The sequence below is a fragment of the Amphiura filiformis genome, chromosome 11 (assembly GCF_039555335.1).
Source record: "Amphiura filiformis chromosome 11, Afil_fr2py, whole genome shotgun sequence".
Classification (NCBI taxonomy): domain Eukaryota; kingdom Metazoa; phylum Echinodermata; class Ophiuroidea; order Amphilepidida; family Amphiuridae; genus Amphiura; species Amphiura filiformis.
Window position 1 is genome coordinate 37,358,365 of NC_092638.1, and position 18,379 is coordinate 37,376,743.

The window sequence follows — 18,379 nt, forward strand, 5'->3', positions numbered from 1 at the left end:
TATGATCTGTCGCTTACTGATGAGCGACTAAATTTTGACCAATCAATATTGAAGCCAGCAAAAGCCTGTTGTTTCATTGGCTCAAAATTCTTACTCGCTAATTCAGTATAAACTTAGCTTAATGGCATACAGGCTGTATTTAGCGATCTCCAGTGGTTACATGCTGGTTTTAACCACCGTAAACTTTTTTTGCAAAATTAGGTAAGCTTAAAATTAAAAGTGGTAGTCTGAATTTTGTTTGATCCTGACAGGGTCTGAATACGTCGGTACTACTGAGCGGTACTGCACTCTTTTGTGCCTCGATCAAGCTTGCAAGTTAAAAAAACCTCATGATGATATTAGCCCGACACATCCAGCATCCTGAATGATTCATGGGCATGGCCCGGCCCTACGTCATGTACGTCAGTGACATGTAGTAGGTATGCTAGGAAAATTCAAATTTGCCATCAAACTGCAACATTTTATATATCAAATTAAAGCCCTAAGTAAACAAAGCCAAAACTTAAAACCTTTTTTTTTTTTTTTTAACACTTTCCATAGCAAAGTTACATCTTGTCAAAGATTGACTTTCATCAAAAAGATTCAGCTAGCAAAATTCCCCAAAACGGCATTTCGGGGGTGAATCTGAATCTGATTTGATACTGTCCAACACTCCTTGGTTGCTTGGCAATGGTAGAACTAAGCGGACAGGGTTGTGAGTGCGCAATGCTATTTAATTACTCTCTTAGGTGCTTGTGAAGTTTGGATTTGAAGGTTGCTTTCTTGTCTGTTGAGATTATGTTATATGGAAGACTGTTCCAGTCCACCACTGTCCACGGGAAGAAAGAGTACTTGAAGCAATCTTTTCTGGCTTGTATTCTCGTGAATGTAAACTCGTTGGTGTAGCGGGACGGACGTGTCGTTGAGCGCAGGATTTTGTTTACCGGGATGGACAGGTGACCATGCAAAGCTTGATGTAATACCAGCAGTCGTCTCTCTTTTCTTCTCATTGCCAGCGGCTCCCAGTTCAGCTTGGAGATCATCTCTGATGGGCTGCTTGTGTATGAGTAGTCGTTGAAGACGAATCTAGCTCCCCTGCGTTGTATTTTGTCAAGTTGAGAAATTTGTTCCTGGGTGTACGGATCCCACACGGTAGAGCTATATTCAAGGTGGGGTCTGACGAGCGAGTTGAAGGCATTGGCTTTTGTTCTTCGTGAGCATGATGAAATGTTCCTTCTCAAGAAGCCTAGACTTCTGCTGGCTGCAGATTTGACTTTGTTTACATGGAGGTTCCACTTGAGATCATTTTTGATCTCAACACCCAAGTAAGTGTGACTGTTGGTTTCTTGAAGGATGGAATCACCAAGGTGGTATGTGTACAAAAAAATGTAGGGCAGTATATTCTTAGCATGTGTCACTTTCATTACAAAACATTTTGCAGAATTAAATTCCATCTGCCATGCTGACTCCCACTGGCCGAGCTTGTCTAAGTCTTGCTGAAGTTGATCAGCATCTGAAGGTCCTTTGATGGAATTATACAAAACGCAGTCATCTGCGAAAAAGGCGAACAGACGATTTGATGTTTTTGGCAAGTCATTGATAAAGAGTAGGAATAGCAGGGGCCCAAGACTGTCCCCTGCGGCACGCCTGAAACTACATCAACCCATTGTGAGCTATCACCACCAACTAAAACACGTTGCTTACGCTGGGTGAGGAATGATGAAATCCACCTATGAACATTCCCACGTATGCCATAATGATGAATTTTTTGCAAAAGTCTATTGTGCGCAACTTTGTCGAAGGCCTTGGAGAAGTCCATGATGATAACATCTGTCTCTTGTTTGTTGTCCAAGGCCTCCGACAGGTCGTGGATTGTTTGGATGAGCTGGGATTCACAACTGTGCTTCCTACGAAAACCATGTTGCTCTTCACAGAGGATGTGGTGTTGATCCAGGTGATCCATCATGTTGGCGTGGAGGATGTGCTCGAATGTTTTGCAACATATGGACGTTAGCGAAACTGGGCGGTAGTTAGCAGCCTTGGTTTTATCACCCTTTTTAGCTCTTTTTGAAGACAGGACTTATGTTGGCTCGGAGCCAGTCTACTGGAAGCACACCAGAATCAAGCGATCTTTGGAAGATACCAGTTAATGCTGGAGCGATCTCATCGCATACTCCTTGAGTACTCTAGCTGGGAGATTGTCAGGGCCAGAGGCTTTTTAGGTTTTAGTTCACTCAATAATTTTGCCACTCCTGCTGTGGAAATTGTGATCTCAGGCATGGGTGGAAATGGGTCTCCATCAATTCTGGGCATGCTGCTGTTATCCTCACGAGTGAAGACCTTTTGGAACTGCTCGTTCATACTTCTGCCTTCTGAATGTTATCAGAGATCAGTTCCCTTTGTCTTTCAAAGTACAAATGCCAAAGGATTCCTGCTTCAAACTTTTTATTAAGCCTCAAAAATCTTTTGATGACGCTTCACAAGTAAGTCTCACATAACGCCTCCTGGTTTTCCTTGTCATTTTGTTTATGTCCTGGCGAAGTTTCTTGAAGTTCTCTTCATCAACAGGGTCTCTGGTCTTTCTAAAGCGGTTGTATGCTCTTTGCTTTCTCTTATGGGCACGCTTAATCTCCTGGGTCATCCATGGTGAAGAATTGCGATTGGATATCATCTTGGTAGGAACATGGTTTTCCATAGAGTTTGTTATACCAGTTTTGAGTTCATTCCACAGGCTTTCTGTTGAACAATTTGCATCCTGGCATTGGTCAACAACCCTGTTGCTGAGCATGGTAAGATCTTCTTTCATGCTGCTGGTGTTTGTTTTTCTATACAGGTAGATCTTTCTTGGCTGTTGTTTGATCTTGCGTGGCTTGGTGGTCAAAACAATACTTGGTATACCATCATGATCTGACATTCCTGGTAAAACTATGGACTTTTCAACCAGAGATGGATGAGTTGTAAAGAATAGATCTAATATGTTTCCTTTCCTTGTTGGTGCATCAACCATTTGTTCCAATCCTAGATCATCAACCATACCAATCAACTCCTTGATAGTCCAGGTTTGTAACCTCCGGGATAGCAGATTGGGTCGGCCAATGGATGCCGGACAGATTGAAATCGCCTGCAAGCCATATCTGCTGTCTCTAAGTATGGTCAATTTTATCAAGAGATTGCCGCAGTTGCATGAGATAGTCAAGTTCATGCAATTCGGTGACTTGTGGTCTGTAAAAGACACCTATGAGCAATGGTTTGGAGCCAACTACCTCAAGTTGGGCCCACAGTATCTCAGAGTTCAGTATCAAGATCTGGTCTATGGGAAGCTACCAAATCTCCTTTGAGAGCAATCACTACTCCACCGCCGGAGGTATTTCTATCTTTAAGCATAAGGTTGTAGTGTGGTGGGAAGATTTCACTGTCAAGGATAGTCTCATTAATGTGAGTCTCTGTCCCAATAATAATGTCAGGTTGATGAATGTCTAAGAATGCGTGTAAATCATCTTTCTTGCTACGTATACCTTGGAAGTTGATAACAACTACTTTAAGATGATTTCTATTGGTAGGTTTCTTCTGCTTATAGGCATAGGTTCCCTTTTCTCACTACTACTTGTAGTTGAGCTTGTCGAACCAATGGGTTGGCGTGTGCGTGGGTGGTAGGGTGATGAAGATGCTAATGGAGATGGCATGTCAGCATTGTCAGTCAGGCTACTAAAACTATTGGATAAATTAATCAGGTCCGAGTACTAAATGTGCTAGAAAAGTTGGGCATATGGCAGCTGCAACATATCCATGAAACTTTACTGTTACCAAGTGCCTCGTATATACTAGCGTGTTCATGTTCATGCATTTGGCGTGGTACCATTCATCACACTCGTCGCATTGTACTGCATGGTCTTCCCATGTACATGGGTGGTGGCAAATAGCACAAGGAAACATTGGACTGTCAGCAGAATCTTGTAAACTATCAGTGGGCAAGGGGCCTGGGTTGAGCTCTGTGTCCCCTGATTGCATAACAACAAGCATACAGATGTAAATTAAACACAGTTTAAGCTTACTTCCAGAATGTTCTTTGATACCAGTTCGGTTTCTAAGGAGCAACGGGATGGCAGGAAAATATTTGTAAACAAAGCCCTTGTTGGTGGTACAGTGAATCAACGAACCCCAGCTGACATGCCAAAGATCAAAACACGAAAGCGTATCGTCATGCTCGGGATCGGTGTTATTACTCATAATAAAGTCAATTGATTCAGGATCCATAACTTCTTTGCATGGTGTAACACTAACAGCATATAAATTAACAGTCATCCCCATCACAGTTAATAGAAGCAGAATGTACACTTCCATTCTAGTAGAGGAAGTTTATAACACAGGACAAAATAGGTCACCTGTCACAAACCCGGCAATTTACTCACGCTCGACGACACCCCGCATGAATTCTACTCCATGATGGCCGCTATGTTGACAAGATGGAGAATATCAACAAGAGGTGAAGAAAACTGCACAGTGATGACACTCACCAATCCGCAGGAGCAAGCCTCCAAAATTCAACCAAAAGTCGTATAATATTAAGGGATCCAAAATGAGCGTGTATTGCGTTTCGACAGTATTTTTTATGGGACATGAGAGCACCTCAGACCTATCAATTGCATTCTGAATCTGAAGCATGTCTTTCTGATATCAAATAATTTTCATTTTTTAAAATCACAATATAATACAAATTTTATGACAAATTATAAAAATTTGATATTTTTCAAATTTTTGATATATAACAGTCCTCGAAGTAAATTATATAAATCTAATGATATATTCTTAAAGTGTATGTAGCAGGGAGGAAAAGCCGACGGTCAATTGAAAATTTTGACCTTTCATATTGAAGATATGGATTTTTTCCCAAAAGACCTAATTTTTTTTGTGTTTTGGGAAAAAAAATCCATATCTTCAATACGAAAAGGTCAAAATTTTCAATTGATCGTCGGCTTTTCATCCCACCTACATACACTTTAAGTATAAATCATCAGATTTATAAAGTTTACTTCAAGTACTGTTAAATATCAAAAATATCAATTTTTAATGATTTGCCATAAAATGTGTATTAAATTGCAATTTCAAAAATCAAAATTATTTGATATCAGAATGACATTCTTCGTATTCAGAATGCAATTCGATATGTCTGATGTGCTCCAATGTCCCAAAATAAATACTGTCCAAACGTTCATACCCCAGCCCTTAATACAAACACTCGGTACGATATTAAAGAGAGTTTTATTGGGTGAAAGGTGGAAATTCAGCCCAGTTTATAGCAGCGATGTGGGGATGTAACTACACACTTTCGCGCATGCGCACTCACTGTTTCTAGATCTTAGTCTCATGATTGCAGCTTTTTTTAATGGAACTGCTATCAAAATCCCTCTAAAATTCCATGTGCGATTGTCTTATCACCATAAAAAATCATATATTTGGGTCAAGTGAAGCATAGAAAACATATTTATGTAGGTTTCCTTCTTCGCCCAGTTGTTTTAAATTTCTATGTAAAATATGCATTGACATTGTTGGCAAATTTGACTGACTAGCAAATGTGTTAACTAAGGTTTGCCTGGGATACCTACATGTAGGTATGAAACTGAAAGGTGCAGGGTTGAACATGTATAATTTAAAAAAAATTGCGCTGTAGCAGGCTTGAAATAGTCTAACCGTAACCGTGGATGCAGCAAGCCGCGGTTTTATGGGTAATTTTCATGACTTGAGCGCAGATAGAAATCATGGTACATTGTAGTGTTCCAGGATCACAATTGGCAGGAAAATGGCAGCTTACATACCTGTATATATTATTTGACTGTCTGTCAATGTCATATATCCCAATATACCTCATTCCTGACTTTACTTCACTTGCCTCTCTCTACCCAGAGGTGAAATGGGGAGCTATTGCCATGTTGGGAATATTGGGAATATTGTCCATTTGCTACGGTTACCCACCCGAAAAATGCGCCGGGTTCCCAGGCACAAAATTACCTGAAAATCACACCCCTAGTGGGATATAAAGTAGGAGTAGGATATCACAATGCAGTGCATACATGATCCACAGCCTCATCTCCCAACTTATTCCAAAAAGCTGAGATTTTTATACCATCAGTAATCTAGGGCTAGGTATGGTGTTTATATGAGCTTGTTGTCACTAGTTCCAAAGAGCTATCACTCCTTTTGAGGGCCTTACTTATAGTCATCAGTATTGGGGATTGAGGGAGGCTCCCAGACGGTCTCAACTTTGGTTTGGGTGAGGAATGTGTGACTGCATGGGACTCCAAAAAAACTATCTGACTTTAAACCAAATTTGATAAAAAAAGAAACCCAAAATTACACTATTTTTTTGGACAATTTTCGCATATTTTGCTAAAATAAATCCATGAAATAAAAAATTAACCCCCTAGGTGGGAGGGGAGTGCTATCAGATCAGTTTCAAATATTTTTAAATCTAGAAATGCATTCAGCTTTTCCCCAAGCAGACTGGAGTAACAGATTTTCAACGGTCCCACCAGGACCCAAGCGTGTCTCCATATGGAGCGACCGTTTAAACAAACAAACAAACACATTTGCTATTATGTATTTCATAACAGCCCTCAATTGGACTATAAGAAACCATAGAAGTGACATAATAATCGGATTAACTACCATAGCAGTAGAGAAATACAAATTTTGAGTAGATTGCCCTGCACTACAAGCAGATTGCACTTAAATCACCTGTGTATCAGCAAACATAGATATAATACAATAGATACTAATCTTACAGGTGCGAGTGATCAGCCTTTCTTTGACATCTATGGTTCAATTCATAGGTACCACGTGAGGATGATATATTCAAAATTGTATTCCTCTACATGTACAGCTATGGTAGTTAATCCGATTAATTATGTCACTTCTACGGCGAATATAGGTCTACTAATAGCTGTTTGTGATACTTTGTACCAAATAGGAAGCCAGCAGCCAAGTACGATTCACACATCTGAGTGTAGTGATCTCTATGAGGTAAGAATATGAGGGAAAAACAATACAAATTAAAACAACTTGTTTGTGTGTAGGGCTCACACAGCAAAAACCAGAGATGGATAGTTGGTATAGATATATTATATTTTATATAATGATGGCATTGATTAGAGCCATTGAATAGTTTGATTTCTAATGTTCCCTTTTGAAATCAATGGGGCCACAATAGAAATTTTAGGGTCAAAGTCAAACAGTTTTAGAATTTTGCTTTGGGCATGGTGAGTGCTAGAGATGGTGCTATAGTCATCATATACAACAGGAACGGTTTATAGCTACATATAGGATTTGCCAGTATGTGGCAATCACAATGATTCATTGGATACCCAAGTATGGGAGGTGGAAACCTGGAAGACCCACCCTGAAAGATGACACTGATGCTGCCCTCCATAGTCATATACAACAGGAACGGTTTATAGTTATATGGGATTTGTCAGTATGTGGTGATCACAATGATTCATTGGATACTCATGCATGGGAGGTGGAAACCTGGAAGACCCACTCTGACCTACATTGTGTACATAGACATCCTGAAAGATGACACTGGACTGGAAGCAGCAGACTTCAGCGACACCAATGGAGAACAGAAAGCTGTGGAAATCCATTACAGTTCAAGGACACCACTCAAATTATGTACATTTTATTAATTTACCAAAGATAGACACAAAAAATAATGAGCTATTCCAGTGGAAATCCTTACACCCCCATGGAAGATATGACCTTAATCTTCCACACAGGGAAATTCAAATGGGGTTACATGAATGGAGGATGTATGGATTTCAACTGGAATAATTTAACCCAATGATATACAATCCATATAACGAGAACTCTTGTATTTATTTCTATGTGCAAGCATTTCTAAACAATTTTAACAAATGCAGTTACAAAAGTTTGGCAGGGCAAAAGAGAGGGGGAAAGCATGCTTTTGGCAGGTTGAAAGGGGACAAGAGATTTTTGGAAAAAAAAAAAGGGGTCCTATAGATTTTTGGCACATGTTCTCAGAGTACCTTTTAAATAATCAAAAATAGTAAAACTTAAAAATTGTACACATTTTTACCCTTCAGGATACTGAATCAGATGATATAGTGGTGACTGGGCACCCTATTCTCTGGCACACAGAGAAGACCACTGAATAACAAGTAAGTATTTACTTCAAATTCATCATGTCTTTCCCTTTTTTTCTCCAAGGGATTTACACTTTTGTCATCTCTGTTTTTACTACACCTTGTTTCACCGCAAGCTTGGCAGTGATGTGGGTGTGTACTTTGCTCACATCACAGTTGAGTCTTGTGCGCATGCCTAATTCTGAACAGCGTATACAGTACAGTACACATGCATACAAGGGCAGTTTGTCGGCATGCATGGGGCACAACCGCATAAACACACAGATGTCACTACCAAACTCAGGTGAAACATGGTACCCTGGTATAGAAGATGGTGTAGGTAACATATGTGACCTGCTATCAAAATGAGTAGTAGTTTCAAGATGTCCTAGCTGCTGATTTGGTGTTCTGTTTCATATGCTCCTATTTAAGCCAATATTATGTCTGTATGTCCTTTTTGAATGGAGGCACAATAGGCCACTCATTAAGGACATATCACAGGCTTGTGACAATCCAGTCAGTGTTACCATAATAATGTGACAATCCAGTCAGTGTTACCATAGTAATGTGACAATCCAGTCAGTGTTACCATAGTAATGTGACAATCCAGTCAGTGTTACCATAGTAATGTGACAATCCAGTCAGTGTTACCATAGTAATATGACAATCCAGTCAGTGTTACCATAGTAATGTGACAATCCAGTCAGTGTTACCATAGTAATGTGACAATCCAGTCAGTGTTACCATAGTAATGTGACAATCCAGTCAGTGTTACCATAGTAATGTGACAATCCAGTTAGTGTTACCATAGAAATGTGACAATCCACAGTGTTACCATAGTAATGTGACTATCCAGTCAGTGTTACCATAGTAATGTGACAACCCAGTCAGTGTTACCATAGTAATGTGACAATCCAGTCAGTGTTACCATAGTAATGTGACAATCCAGTCAGTGTTACCATAGTAATGTGACAATCCAGTCAGTGTTACCATAGTAATGTGACGATCCAATCAATGTTACCATAGTAATGTGACTATCCAGTCAGCGTTACCATAGTAATGTATACATTTTTGCTTTTCAGGATACCAATTCAGATGATAATGGTGACTGGGTGCCCTCTAGCATAAAAAAGACCACTGAATAGCGAGTAAGTATTTGGACTTCAAGTTCACCATATGTCTAAATTCCCTTAAAAGTCCTTTGAGAAAAAAGGGAAGACATATGATGAATAAACACTTTTGTCATCCATATTTCTACTACACCTTCTTTCACCTTTAGTTTGCTAGTGACGTAGGTGCGTATTTAAACTTACGTTGCAGTTGAGTCTATCCTGATTCTGAAGAGCGTATACACATGCTACAAGGTTAATTTGTTGGCATGCATGCGGTGCAACCGCCTATAGACACTGATGTCACTACCAAACTCAGGTGAAACATGGTACCCCGGTATAGGGGTGTAGGTATCATATGTGACCTGCTACCACACAAGCGTTAAGTCGCAAGTTGGTAGTTTTGACATGTCCTGGCTGCTGTCTTGGTGTTCTTTGTTTCACACACATACCTGTAAAGTGTTAAAGCCAATAGTATGTCTGCATGTCCTTTGTGAATGGGGGACAATGGGCCATTCATGAAGGACATACTACTGGATTATACAGGTGCGTGGCAAACAAAGAACATTAACTCAGAAGCCAGGACATCTCAAAACTACCAACTTTTGACTTTACACTTCATTTTGTGGTACATTGTAGCATGGGAGGTGGAAACCTGGAAGACCCACCCTGACCTACATAGACATCCTGAAAGATGACACTGGACTGGAAGCAGCAGACATGTGATGTCACTACCAAACTCAAGGGGAAACATGGTACCCCGGTATTAGGGGCATAGGTACCATGTGATCTGTAACTCACAAAATGAGCGTACTATGCCCAAGTTGGTAATTTTGAGATGTCCTGGCTGCTGTGTTGGTGTTCTTTGTTTCACACACACCTGTTTAAGCCAATAGTATGTCTGAATGTCCTTTGTGAATGGGGACACAATGGGTCATTCACAAAGGACATACTGCTGGCTTGTACAGGTACGCTGCAAACAAAGAACATCAACTCAGCAGCTATAGGATGTCTCGAAACTACCAACTTGTGACTTTACTCTCATTTTGTGGTAGCAGGTCACATATCATCATGATTTCTACATACTGACAAACACCAAATGAATATAAACCGTATATTTATCTTCTGAAGTGCTCTATGTGGTTCACTGAATGCAGGCAGTGATTATGCCATATATGGGATTGCATTGCAAAAGAAGCTGATGATGTCACTCTCTATAGTCATCATACAAGGGGACCGGTTTATAGTTATATTAGATTTGTCAGTATGTGGTGAATGTGATCACAATGATTCATTGGATGCTCAAGCATGGGAGGTGGAAACCTGAAAGACCCCGGGGAAAGACCCACCCTGAAAGATGACACTGATGTTGCACTCTATAGTCATATACAACAGGAACGGTTTATAGTTATATAGGATTTGTCAGTATGTGGTGATCACAATGATTCATTGGATACCCAAGCATGGGAGGTGGAAACCTGGAAGACCCACCCTGAAAGATGACACTGATGCCACTCTCTATAGTCATATACAACAGGAATGGTTTATAGTTATATGGGATTTGTCTGTATGTGGTAATCACAATGATTCATTGGATACTCAAGCATGGGAGGCGGAAACCGGGAAGACCCACCCTGAAAGATGACACTGATGCCGCTCTCTATAGTCATATACAACAGGAATGGTTTATAGTTATATGGGATTTGTCTGTATGTGGTAATCACAATGATTCATTGGATACTCAAGGATGGGAGGTGGAAACCTGGAAGACCCAGTCTGACCTACATAGACATCCTGACAGATGACAACCCAATGTGGCACACATCCCATAGCATTATACATGCTGCTATTGCAAGGCAGTAACATAATTGTCCCCATGAATGACAATCCAACATGGCACATATCCCATAGCATTATACATGCTGCTCTTGCTCGATTGGGAGTTTTCACTGTCACAGCCCAATTGTTTATTGACAAAGGCACACAATACAAAGCAAGCACATAACTTAATCACATTCTGGTTTCGGTTTGTCTTTTAATGTTTCTATTCTCTCTGGTATGAGTCTAACATAATAATGATGTAACTTGTACTGACACATGTATAAACAATGTCAGTTAAAATTGTTTCAAAAGTAGAAACTTCATGTCAGGCTAGTAAGGCTAACAATAACTACATGCAAGGCTAATAATTAAAAAAGCAGCTTTGTCTCAAACCTGATGAGAAGTTGAAAATTAATGCAAAATGCATTTTTTCAATTACCAGTAATTAATAATTAATGAATTACTGTGCTTGTTACAAGATGTTGTTTTAGACAGATTGATGAAAAAAAGAAATGCGGAATTTTTTTTCATTTCATTAGTTTTTTCCAGAAAAAATCAGCGAAAATCAGACTTTTTTTATCAAAATACCATGAAAAAAGTTGGGGCCTTATGTGTCTACGTATAGACCACTCCCACTGACTAAATTTAATTTAAAATTTAATTTACATTGGAGAGATTATTAAAAAGGAAAGCAAATGTACTTTTGAAATTTTGTTTGTAAATCAACAGAAAAACTGTCATGTTTTAAGATCTGAATGGAATTCAATTTGAGTTTGTAACTTGAACTAACAGGCGAAACTTATGTGAGACTTTTGATCTAGCGACTTTGCAACTCAATTTGTTGGGTTGCATTTCTAGCATCCTTCCTTCTCTGCCAATAAACTGATATCTCCCCATAAATTACATACAAAACTGGATTTATTGATGAATTGATAGGCAGGATGAACCCTATTATCCATACATACATTTCTGGGGGAATCTTAATAAGGTTACACTGTGCAAGGATGCATGTTACACACAATGGCACCCAACAAAAGAAATCTGTAAACACAAGGGCAGACATCTTTCGAGCCATACGTATTTCTTCGTCATGGGTTTGAGTTCGTGCTGCCTGTTTTGATGTATTTCTTGCAGTTCGAAATATTTGTATGTAACATGCTGCTACCACCATAAAACACAATAGGTTAAACCCAATAAATATCACAATGGAAATGATAGGGGAAATTTGACTTCCAGTAATTTCAGCAGTTGTGTAAGTGACATTTTGTTCATGATATTGTTGATCTATGATAACTTTTGGAGCATACATTGATGCCCATTGTGAACCTATTATCAGCACCAGCTCTGTTCTAGTATTAAAATCAGTCGTATTAATTTGAATGCTATCATTGATCAATTTAGTCAGGTGTCTACGAATTATGGGGATACCAATGCATACTTCAGAAATGCTAAATACATCACCTTCTTCACTTGCTAAGCCAATAGAAAGACCACTCATTAATATAGCTGCTAACCAAGCAAGGGCAACACAAATTCGAGCCATTTTTGTTGTAAGTCGAAATGGCTGCCAAATGTGTATTTTATTGCTAGTAAACGATCAATACTGATTAAAGTAATGAAAAATACAGATCCTTCACTAGATAATATTGATGAAAATCCTACTAGTTTACAAGCAAATCCTTGTCGCCACTGAAAGGCATATGAAGGAAAGAACTCACTGTAGTACAAATCAGCAATGACTAAAATGAGCATGTTGATGCCCATGAGAAGGTCCGATAATGACAGCTGTGATATGAGTAATGTTTGAACTTTGTTTGCTTGTCTTTTATGTGAGCGCAGGTAATAAGCAATTCCATTGCATGTTAATGCAAATAGTCCAATAATCCATATTGAAACCCTTATAGATACATCTGGTAGCATTCTGTTGCAAGTTAAATATTCTGGACGTGGTTCTTGAGAAATGCATTGTGCATCTTCAATAAAGCAACAGGATGAATATTGGTCAACTAATATCACAGTTGAATTTCTGAAAATGTTGAATGATTGATGAGTTATTTTAAGCATGTCATTTCCTCTAAGGTCAATAGTTTTAAGTTTGTTTTGGAAAGCCTTAGAATCAATTTCTTGAATAATATTGTGAGATATGTTGAGAAATACTAACTCATGTAAGTGATCAAATACATGTGTTGGTAGTTGTAATATATGGTTATTGGAAAGAAAGAGAGATTGTAACTTCTCCAGTCCACGAAATGTTTCTGATGTGAAGTTTTGAAGTCTGTTGTCACTAAGATCTAACACTATCAACTCACCTAGTGTTCTAAATGAAGGTAGGGTTAAAACAACATTTCTACTTATATTCAAATATGTCAATGTACTAAGATTTTTAAATGCACCAAAAGGAATTGTCTCTAAACTGTTTCCAAACAGATCTAAACTTAACAAGTTTACAGTTGAATGAAATAAGTCTGTTGAAATTTGAACAATTGTGTTCTTGCTTATGTCAAGCACTTTTAATGCAGTCAGTGATTGGAAATGCAGAAATGTATAATGTGTCAACGGATTACATCTTAGGTTGAGTGATTCTAGCTCGTACAAATTCTTAAAACAATCATCTGGCAATGTAGACAAGTTATTGTGACTAAGATCAAGGGTCAATAGTTCTTCCATTGAAGAGAATATGTCATCTGGTAACATAACCAAGTCATTATGACTTAAGTCAAGGGTCAGTAGTCCTTCCATCCTGGAGAATATTCTATTAGGCAATGTGGTTAAATCATTGTAGGATAGGTCTACAGTGCAGTGGAATGTCTCATTTAGTGAGGTGAATATTCCATCTGGTAATATGGTCAAGGTATTATGACTCAGGTCAAGGGCACCAACGGATATTGTCTTTAGTGATGTGAATATTCCATCTGGTAATATGGTTAAGGTATTTTGACTAAGGTCAAGGGTACCAAAGGATATTTTCTGTAGTGATGTGAATATTCCATCTGATAATTTGGTCAAGTTGTTATGGCTCAGGTCAAGTTTACCAGAGTAAATTCCCTGTAGTGATGTGAATATTCCATCTGGTAATGTGGTCAAGTTGTTATGGCTCATGTCAAAGGTACCTTGAATGTTCCGTAGTGATTTGAATATTTCATATGGCAATGTGGTCAAGGTGTTATGGCTCAGCTTAAGGTTACCATCATATAAATACTGCAGTGATGTGAATATTCCATCTGGTAATATGGTCATGTTATTATGACTCAGGTCAAGGATACCTCTTGTTATTGTCTGTAGTGATGTGAATATTCCATTTGGTAATATGGTCAAGTTATTATTACTCAGATCAAAGGTACCATGTGATATGTTCTGTAATGATGTGAATATTCCATCTGGTAATGAATTCAAGGCATTATGACTCAGATCCAGGGTACCATCTGAAATTTTATATAGTGATGTGAATATTCCATCCGGTAATGTGGTTAAGTTATTATAACTCAGGTCAATAGTCTGATCTATTTTCCTTAGTGACATGAATATTCCATTTGGTAATGTATTGAGGTTATTGTAACTTAGGTCAAGGTAAAAAGATTCATTTAGTAAGCTGAACACATCCCTTGGTAGGATGTAAATGTCATTGTGGCTCAAGTCAAGATACTTCAAACTAACTGATGAATGAAATAAGCCAGGTGTCAACTTAGTCAAATAGTTGTAACCTAAGTTAAGTACTTCTAATTGAGATAAATTCTGAAATACAGTCAAGGGGAGTACATGAATGTTGTTATGGTCTAAGATTAAATGTTTCAGTGTGTTGAGATCTGCTAATGCGTGCGACTGAATGTCATTAAAACCGGTGTTAGCAAATTTTAGACCCAAGACAGTTGGTTCATAGACTATTAAATCTGCACTGATCTTATTAGTACTGTCTGTAATGCACAAATCCCTCCATTCTCGATAACCTAATGTACATGTGCAAGACAGAAGGCACTCACATTCACACTTGATTATGGGAGTAGTTACATTGAAGTAGATAAAGTCTACTACTGGTCTGTATCCCCAGTGATCTCTGATTCTGTATTCCTTGTATTGTGTGATTTGCTCAACAAGATTTTTATATAAAGTCAACCCACACATTGTAACCTTATCAGATAAACTTGACATATTTACATCATCAGCTTGTATCTCAATCAACATTTCAGTGTTCTGGAAGTGAAATATGAATTGGCTTCCACTGATAGCTATCATGCAAGGGACAAAGTCATCTGAAACCAAAGCATATCGACCGGCAGACTGTTGGGTTTCATTTCCTAACATTTCTATATAGAAATAAGAGTACACATTGTTCAGACTTGAATCTACATGTAGCATCTTCACAGAAAGAGATGTACTACTTTCAGTAGTAACCAACACACTGCATTTGTTTGGACCAGTAAATGCTTTGAGTTGGATATAATCGGTAGAAACTACTAGAGGTTGATCAATGTCACATGCATCAGTAACACTTTGGGCAGTGGGAGATGAGGGTATTTGTTGTGTAGTATGCTTATTGGTTACACTCAGGACAGTGGGAGAGGACGCTGCATGTTGTCTAGCAGGCCTATTAGAAGCTTCCAAATGCAATGTGTCAGTCTTCCTTGTGGTAGTTTGAGCTGTGATTTCATAATTACTTCTAGTACTTTCAGAACCAATATCACCATATTCAGTAGCATATGATGAAGGAAAATTTGTTGGTTTGGTTCTATCATTTTGTTTTGAAGAAGATGAATCGTAAATATCAAATTTGCCTAACTGGTGTTCTTGAGTGACAAACTCTGTCATCATGACAGTGTGAGTTTCCAGAGAACTTGGGTTATCATTATCAAGTGGTCCTTCACAGTTGACATTTGTGAAAAAAGTCATGCACACAAGTAGAAGGAATACATGTACTTGGTTTTTAAATATTGCTTTGGATGGTTCAGTAAACAGTGTCCTAAGCTGACTTTGCTGGATGTACATGATCATTGTAATAGGGAGAACTTTTAACAATGTAGAAAAACAATTGTTCTTGTTGTGAATGTATTATTTCAATTTTCAAATGAAATTGTGGATATTTAGTAACGGTGCAGAATAGTGAAGAAATAAAAAATGTAACAATGTAGTACAATAATTGTTGTTGTGATTATGTTTCAATTTTAAAATGATACTGTGGATATTTAGTGACTTAGCAGACTATAGTGTAAAGATCAAAAATGGAAAAAAATGGGAAGAAGTTACATAAAAGCCTCCTTAAAGACCCATCCAGTTGACCAGGCAAACTTACAAGGGCAACCCAATTAAGTAGGCTTAAAATATAATCAAGTCAATGTTTACCTCTATAATTTCTAACTTTATACAGCTCCCAACTTAATGTGTTTTCCAGATATTTAGAGCGGCCTTTAAGATACAAACTACAAAATACTTGTGTTTCTATTTATGCACAATAGTACATTTAAAAATAAACCACATTCATGAAAAGAAGAAATCGAGTCATTAGAAGTAATACTGGAATGTTCAGTGCTGGCTTTGGATTTGGTATATTCAGTAATCTTGAAACAGTCTTGTCCTCTAGTGCACAGCTGTGAATGAAAACAAAAGGAAACAAAGTATGATTCATCATATCAAATTTATAATTTTATTAAATGAATAAATTACTACAAGTCAGTGTCATCTTAGTATTATAATTTTATATGGGAGGAAGAATTAATGAATTACTATAGATGAGGTGAACAAAAGGAATTAAGGGACAGGTCTCTCGATATGCTTTAGAGAACAGCATACGACTAGTTCACTTTTAAATCGAGACAATACGTCGGCTGTATTCCATAGTGGCGTAGATTGGCTCATATGTTTTTAATGATGTTCTCTTTCATTTTTTCTAAGTCTCATCAGTCATAATTAGCTAATTAATTAGTAATTAATTAATTAAATGTGGCGTATAGTTACAAAGTGACATTTTTTGTATTCCATAGTGGCGTATCGACCATACCCACTTTGTATACACATTTTATAATTAAGAAATATCGGCAAAAATGAAAAACTTTGTATGTCATAGTGGTGTATACCTCGCTACATGTCATAGTAACGTTTCGTGACCTATACGCCACTATGGAATGAAGACGACGAAAAGTAAAGCCATCTTTATACCTCAAAGCAACTAAAAATAATCAAAGATATGAGCTCACACTCAGGCATTCAGAGAATTTTCAGGCGTTTGCCTGAATTCAGGCAGTTTTGTTATTTAAATTTACGCATATCTATTTTTTTTCCAGCCTGTTTTGGGCCTTTTAAGGCCGAATTGACATGCTTTTCAGGCAATTTTCAAAAACGCCATTCTCATGCCTGCACACTGCAGGGCAAAGAACAATGACAATTACCAATGGACTAGTTTGGTATGATGTCACAATGTCACCTTATCTACAGGTCAGTGTCATCAAAGCATTTTATCAGAGGAAGAATTAACCAGATTGTCTGAAGATCTGTATGGGTTACATGCAGTGATGTAACTTGGTGGGGTAGCACAGCCAGAGGTTCTTGACTTGATTAGATTATCAGTACAAAATATGCTTATTAAGTAGCTCATTTGCATAATTTATGCATATCTAGGTAAATAACCTTGCAATTACAGATTAGCTGGAGATATGTATGGGTTACAGTGAGGAAACTTCAGAGATGGTAGGGAGGGTGTGGAAGGGTGGGGGTTGGGTTAGGTTATGGGTGGAGTGTATGGTATGGGTGGGATATGGTAGGGTGTGGTGGGAGAGGGTAGTAAGGGTGAGGTTGGGGATGGGTGGTTAAGGTTAGGGATGGGGTAAGGGTGGGATAGGCTGAATATAGGGTTTAGGGGTGGGTTGGGTAGGGTGTGGTGTGGGAGTGGTAGGGTATGGTGTAGTGTGTAATGGGTTGGATAAGGGATGATATATAGTTGGGGTAGTGTGAGGTGGGGTAGTTGGTAGGGATGGGGTAAGATGGGATATGTGGGGAAGGGTTAGATTGTTGATTTGGAAGGGTGAGTAGGGTTTGGGTATGGTGTGGTAGGGTTAGAGTACAGGTTATGAGTGGGGTAGTGTAGTAGTGCATGGTATGGGTAGTGTAGGAGTAGGAATGGTGGTGTGGGGTAGTATTGGAATGATGGTGTGGGTTAGTGTGTGAGTAGGTTTGTTGGTGTGGGGTAGTGTAGGAGTAGGAATGGTGGTCTGGGGTAGTATTGGAATGATGGTGTGGGTTAGCGTGTGAGTAGGTTTGTTGGTGTGGGGTAGTGTAGGAGTAGGAATGGTGGTGTGGGTAGTGCAGGTATAGGAATGGTTATTTGGGGGTAGTGTAGGAGTAGGAGTG

General features: G+C 38.6%; 1 long non-coding RNA gene across 2 annotated transcripts in view; it reads left to right on the plus strand.

The window, feature by feature from the left end:
* Nucleotides 1-6,896: 6,896 nt before the first annotated feature.
* Nucleotides 6,897-18,379, plus strand: part of LOC140164810 (uncharacterized) — a 59,474-nt gene continuing 47,991 nt past the window's right edge. The window contains exons 1-4 of one of the 2 annotated variants that reach the window (XR_011860581.1): nt 6,897-6,996; nt 8,076-8,150; nt 9,197-9,262; nt 9,863-10,001. This is a non-coding gene — a long non-coding RNA (uncharacterized lncRNA). The remainder of the gene's footprint in view (nt 6,997-8,075; nt 8,151-9,196; nt 9,263-9,862; nt 10,002-18,379) is intronic. The other variant, XR_011860582.1, reaches the window with a different exon arrangement.